General features: G+C 37.6%; 1 protein-coding gene across 1 annotated transcript in view; it reads left to right on the top strand.

Annotated features, from left to right (window-relative positions):
* Nucleotides 1-7500, top strand: part of LOC129861853 (anoctamin-5-like) — a 74694-nt gene that overhangs the window by 6138 nt on the left and 61056 nt on the right. The window lies entirely within an intron of this gene.

Here is a 7500-nt window from a genome sequence, read left to right as displayed (position 1 = left end):
TACAGATTAAACACTATGGAGTCTTAAAGGAGACCTGTAACACCTACAGATTAAACACTATGGAGTCTTAAAGGAGGCCTGTAACACCTACAGATTAAACTCTATGGAGTCTTAAAGGAGGCCTGTAACACCTACATATTAAACACTATGGAGTCTTAAAGGAGGCCTGTAGTATTTACAGATTAAACACTATGGAGTCTTAAAGGAGGCCTGTAACACCTACAGATTAAACTCTATGGAGTCTTAAAGGAGGCCTGGGTAAGGCCAAAATGTCATAAATATGCCAACTTTGATTTAATTATTTCTCAATTATGCTTTAAGATACACATGTCAAATATGTGCCAACAATCCTTCCTCCAAAGGTCCATTCTATGAATTATATTTTGTGTAAATCCCCCAAATCAGGTTATCACCGTGTCCTCGTTTCGTATGGAATCACTCATCAACCTGTGTCAATTGTTGCATAACAAACCCTGTAGATAATTCTCCATGTAATAAAGAACTGATATTTACCATCGTTAGTCTATAGATAACCCACTACCCACTTCTTTATAGGAGTCTATTTACCATCGTTAGTCTATAGATAACCCACTACCCACTTCTTTATAGGAGCCTATTTACCATCGTTAGTCTATAGATAACCCACTACCCACTTCTTTATAGGAGCCTATTTACCATCGTTAGTCTATAGATAACCCACTACCCACTTCTTTATAAGAGCCTATTTACCATCGTTAGTCTATAGATAATCCACTACCCACTCCTTTATAGGAGCCTATAAGAGCCTGTTGAGTAGAGGATAATGCGTAGCGATAGAAAACTCTATGGAGTCAGGCATATCCTTGTGTTAATCAGAGAGTCTTGAGAGGCCAGTGTCCTTGTGGTATTTCCCCAGTAATCAGCTGTCCACTGTGGGGAACAAAGACTGTTCTGTGGGAGGCTGTCTGGGGCTCTGAGCCGCTCTGGGCAAATGGAGCTAGCTACTCTATCTCAGTACTCTGGTGTTTAGATGGTGGATAGAAAGTCCATCCTGTTAAAGTAGAGAGTCAGTCATCGAGAACAAGGAGCTATCTGGTGCAGCAGAGCAGAGTTAGTACTGTAGTAGTGGTCCAGCACTCTAGTCCACTGAGTCTGCCAGCAGCTGCAGAGTAAAAGGCCAATCATAGAAGTAGATGTCCCAGACTCACTGTGACATGACAACAGGTCAGAGTACACAACACAATTCCCTCTCTTTCCTACAGTGGCAAAATAAGTGTTTTGTAGCTCAGCCTGCTCAGTAGAACAACAGTTTTTTAAAGCAAACTTTCGTTGTGTTGCTGAGTAGATTATCTTCAGATAGAATAGCAACTATTGAACCACTGCAGTGGTAGCCTGTCAGTCCGAGCTGTTTCCACCAGTGGTGAACCTTGACTTTAGGACCTTGGCTTTCAGAGAGAACCAAAAAAAATCTTCCAATATGTTGTATCAAACTCCCCAAAAAATCATGAAAATAACAGAAAACATAGCATCCCTTAATGCGCCCGACATTTATATAATCTGTAGTCGGGCCACTGTAGTTGTAGTGCGGGAGGAGCAATGCTTTTTGATGACGTTATGAATGAATCAAGCAGGCCTTGTCACGCTTTGGGCTGCCGTACACACACACAGAGACATAACCGTCATGTGACATGACACACAGCGTTCAATAATGTGACCAGCAAAACAAAAACAAAACAGTTTAGACTCTAATACCCGTGCACTACATGGCGCTGAAGGAGAGACAGTTTCTGGTCAAACACATAGACACTGGCTGATAGACAGGTGACAGCAGTCACACTCAGCATCACATCACGTTAAAGAATCTCGTTCCCTTCAGTAGGCCCCATGAAATCCTATACAAAAGCACAACCATTTCATTTCCAAAACGAAATGAACAAACCAGCTACTACTTCCCATTGCAAATATATTTTTTGGTGACGTTCATCACACAAACCAGTGATCTGAAGTTTCAATGCAACAATGTTTCACAGTCTTTATTTTCTAAGAGATAGTTAACAGGAAGTGAGATGCAACAATGTTTCAGTCTTTATTTTTCTAAGAGATAGCTAACAGGAAGTGAGATAAAACAATGTTTCACAGTCTTTATTTTCTAAGAGATAGTTAACAGGAAGTGAGATAAAACAATGTTTCACAGTCTTTATTTTTCTAAGAGATAGCTAACAGGAAGTGAGATGCAACAATGTTTCACAGTCTTTATTTTCTAAGAGATAGCTAACAGGAAGTGAGATAAAACAATGTTTCACAGTCTTTATTTTTCTAAGAGATAGCTAACAGGAAGTGAGATAAAACAATGTTTCACAGTCTTTATTTTCTAAGAGATAGCTAACAGGAAGTGAGATAAAACAATGTTTCACAGTCTTTATTTTCTAAGAGATAGTTAACAGGAAGTGAGATGCAACAATGTTTCACAGTCTTTATTTTCTAAGAGATAGCTAACAGGAAGTGAGATGCAACAATGTTTCACAGTCTTTATTTTCTAAGAGATAGCTAACAGGAAGTGAGATACAACAATGTGTTCAGTCTTTATTTTCTAAGAGATAGCTAACAGGAAGTGAGATGCAACAATGTTTCACAGTCTTTATTTTCTAAGAGATAGCTAACAGGTAGTTTCAATGCAACAATGTTTCACAGTCTTTATTTTTCTAAGAGATAGCTAACAGGAAGTGAGATGCAACAATGTTTCACAGTCTTTATTTTCTAAGAGATAGCTAACAGGAAGTGAGATGCAACAATGTTTCACAGTCTTTATTTTCTAAGAGATAGATAACAGCAAGCAAAAAAAAGTGTCACTAGATGATGATCATTTGTAAATGAAGTTTTAAAAGAAGTTTGAAAGTTAATCTTGAAACGAGTGATGCTAACAAATGAGCAACAACATCCACCTTGAAGTTGATATCAGCTACTGCAGCCGCCACACTACTACAACAACACAAACTAGCTAGCATTACTAACTTAGCATGGGAAAACTACTGCTTGCATCACTGATGACTTTCTTTTGAACTCTCAGTAGTGATTGTAATTCAAAATGTGATTGGTTGAAAACACTGTCACTCCAAAATTCTGCTCTAATACAGTTAAATGGCAGGCACCTTCTCTCCAGCTAGCTAGATGTTTCTACCCAGAGACCACCCATGTTTCTACCCAGAGACCACCCATGTTTCTACCCAGAGACCACCCATGTTTCTACCCAGAGACCACCCATGTTTCTACCCAGAGACCACCCAGAGACCACTGAATTTTTGTTTCTCTTCAGTATTAGCCCATCTCTTTCCAACACAAACTGAAGAGATGAAATCAGATCATTAAAATTATTGTAAAGAAGTAAAGATTTAAATTAAAATGTATTTAAAAATATATAAAAAATATATATAAATCCTTAGGCCTAGAAGGCCCTCACGGTTCCCCACTGGTTTTCACCACTGTTTCAGCAACATTCAACATATTGTGTGTGTGTGTGTGTTTCTGTGTGTGTGTGTGTGTGTGTTTCTGTGTGTGTTTCTGTGTTTCTGTGTGTGTGTGTTTGTGTGTGTGTGTCTACTGTACACTCTACATGACACAATATGCCATGTTACAACAATGTCCCCAAAACTATATTTTGAGATAATTACTCCAGTAAATCCCTACTGCTGTTTAGATAAATTACAGAATACCTACTTTTAACTCTTTATCTCCTCATCCTTAACTCAACATTCAACCACAGTTTGTAACGCCTACTTTTAACTCTTTATCTCCTAATCCTTAACTCAACATTCAACCACAGTTTGTAACGCCTACTTTTAACTCTTTATCTCCTCATCCTTAACTCAACATTCAACCACAGTTTGTAACGCCTACTTTTAACTCTTTATCTCCTAATCCTTAACTCAACATTCAACCACAGTTTGTAACGCCTACTTTTAACTCTTTATCTCCTCATCCTTAACTCAACATTCAACCACAGTTTGTAACGCCTACTTTTAACTCTTTATCTCCTAATCCTTAACTCAACATTCAACCACAGTTTGTAACGCCTACTTTTGGGTGTCAGGGAAAAACGTATGTGAGAAAAAAGTACATTATTCTCTTTAGGAATGTAGTGGAGTACAAACATATAAATATTAAAGTACAGATACCCAAAGAAAATACTTAAGTAGTACTTTAAAGTATTTTTTTTTTACTTAAGTACTTTACACCACTGAGTAGTGGGTTGACTGACTAGATACATTACACAACTGTTGCCTTAGAAACACTATCCACTTCTTTTCATTTGAACAACCTGAGAAACTGAAAGGGTTTAAATTGCTTGGCCTATATCCTTTTGCATTGTTTAGTTTGAGTAGGTTCACATGCCTTCTTCTTTATAAAGGCTTCCAGTGCTTGTGTCGTATTAGGAGTGTAAGCACTTTATCTGACTGACTGATAATGATTCTGGTTTATTATGGGACTGACTGATAATGATTCTGGTTTATTATGGGACATGATTCTGGTTTATTATGGGACTGACTGGTAATGATTCTGGTTTATTATGGGACTGACTGATAATGATTCTGGTTTATTATGGGACATGATTCTGGTTTATTATGGGACTGACTGGTAATGATTCTGGTTTATTATGGGACATGATTCTGGTTTATTATGGGACATGATTCTGGTTTATTATGGGACTGACTGGTAATGATTCTGGTTGATTATGGGACTGACTGATAATGATTCTGGTTTATTATGGGACATGATTCTGGTTTATTATGGGACTGACTGGTAATGATTCTGGTTTATTATGGGACTGACTGATAATGATTCTGGTTTATTATGGGACATGATTCTGGTTTATTATGGGACATGATTCTGGTTTATTATGGGACTGACTGATAATGATTCTGGTTTATTATGGGACATGATTCTGGTTTATTATGGGACATGATTCTGGTTTATTATGGGACATGATTCTGGTTTATTATGGGACTGACTGGTAATGATTCTGGTTTATTATGGGACTGACTGATAATGATTCTGGTTTATTATGGGACATGATTCTGGTTTATTATGGGACTGACTGGTAATGATTCTGGTTTATTATGGGACTGACTGATAATGATTCTGGTTTATTATGGGACATGATTCTGGTTTATTATGGGACATGATTCTGGTTTATTATGGGACTGACTGATAATGATTCTGGTTTATTATGGGACATGATTCTGGTTTATTATGGGACATGATTCTGGTTTATTATGGGACATGATTCTGGTTTATTATGGGACTGACTGGTAATGATTCTGGTTTATTATGGGACTGACTGATAATGATTCTGGTTTATTATGGGACATGATTCTGGTTTATTATGGGACTGACTGGTAATGATTCTGGTTTATTATGGGACTGACTGATAATGATTCTGGTTTATTATGGGACATGATTCTGGTTTATTATGGGACATGATTCTGGTTTATTATGGGACTGACTGATAATGATTCTGGTTTATTATGGGACATGATTCTGGTTTATTATGGGACTGACTGGTAATGATTCTGGTTTATTATGGGACTGACTGATAATGATTCTGGTTTATTATGGGACATGATTCTGGTTTATTATGGGACTGACTGATAATGATTCTGGTTTATTATGGGACTGACAGGTAATGATTCTGGTTTATTATGGGACTGACTGATAATGATTCTGGTTTATTATGGGACATGATTCTGGTTTATTATGGGACTGACTGGTAATGATTCTGGTTTATTATGGAACTGACTGATAATGATTCTGGTTTATTATGGGACATGATTCTGGTTTATTATGGGACATGATTCTGGTTTATTATGGGACTGACTGATAATGATTCTGGTTTATTATGGGACATGATTCTGGTTTATTATGGGACATGATTCTGGTTTATTATGGGACATGATTCTGGTTTATTATGGGACTGACTGGTAATGATTCTGGTTTATTATGGGACTGACTGATAATGATTCTGGTTTATTATGGGACATGATTCTGGTTTATTATGGGACTGACTGGTAATGATTCTGGTTTATTATGGGACTGACTGATAATGATTCTGGTTTATTATGGGACATGATTCTGGTTTATTATGGGACATGATTCTGGTTTATTATGGGACTGACTGATAATGATTCTGGTTTATTATGGGACATGATTCTGGTTTATTATGGGACTGACTGGTAATGATTCTGGTTTATTATGGGACTGACTGATAATGATTCTGGTTTATTATGGGACATGATTCTGGTTTATTATGGGACTGACTGATAATGATTCTGGTTTATTATGGGACTGACAGGTAATGATTCTGGTTTATTATGGGACTGACAGGTAATGAATCTGGTTTATTATGGGACTGACTGATAATGATTCTGTTTTATTATGGGACTGACTGATAATGATTCTGGTGTATTATGGGACATGATTCTGGTTTATTATGGGACATGATTCTGGTTTATTATGGGACATGATTCTGGTTTATTATGGGACTAACTGATAATAATTCTGGATTATTATGGGACTGACTGAAGACAGACTGTCTGAAGTTGTATCATTTTCCATGTAAACATTAGTCATTGCGAAGTCACCTTCAGTCCAATTCCGTTAATCCCGTTAATTCCCCATATATCTCTCTATTATGCGAATACTTTGGAACTGATTTCCTGAATTAAAATCACTCTGCGGTGATTTGTTGGTCTTGTTGGTCTTAAAACAATGAAATGAAACTTTTTTGCTCTGAAAACTTGGGGGGAAATAAAATCACCCGCAGGCCAAATTAGGGTTGTCAGTTGGGGAACCCTGCTTTAGTTTAGGGACTATATTAGACTGACTCACTACTGAGATATCCTTCCGCCTGGCACAGAGCATGGTGGTTCACCAGACGTTCGCCTGCTGTTTCGACCCTCCCTCTCTCTCTCTCTCTCTCTCTCTCTCTCTCTCTCTCTCTCTCTCTCTCTCTCTCTCTCTCTCTCTCTCTCACTCTCACTCTCACTCTCACTCTCCCTTTCTCCCTCTCTCTCGCTCCTACTACCACATCTGCTGTCTTGACCTCTGAATGCTCGGCTATGAAAAGCCAACTGACATTTACTCCTGAGGTGGTGACCTGTTGCACCCTCTACAACCACTGTGATTATTATTATTTGACCCTGCTGGTCATCTGTGAACGTTTGAACATCTTCAATTTCAAGTTCTAATGTCACATAGAAAAGTACAGTAAAATGCCTTTCTTCCAAGCTTCTACATCTGCATTACTTTGCTGTTTGGGGTTTTAGGCTGGGTTTCTATATAGCACTTTGTGTACAACAGAAACCCAGAAAGGATGTAAAAAGTGCTTTATTAAAAAAAAGGATGTAAAAGGATGTAAAAAGGGCGTTATAAAAACATGTGATTGATTGATTGGTTATATTTTACATAAGGGTCTATAGAGTAACATAGAAAGGGACTATGCCAGCTGGACACATACTACCTGGGTTA

This window comes from Salvelinus fontinalis, chromosome 9, assembly GCF_029448725.1.
Source record: "Salvelinus fontinalis isolate EN_2023a chromosome 9, ASM2944872v1, whole genome shotgun sequence".
Classification (NCBI taxonomy): domain Eukaryota; kingdom Metazoa; phylum Chordata; class Actinopteri; order Salmoniformes; family Salmonidae; genus Salvelinus; species Salvelinus fontinalis.
The sequence above is the reverse complement of the archived record's forward strand: the minus strand, read 5'-3'. Positions and strand labels throughout refer to the sequence as shown.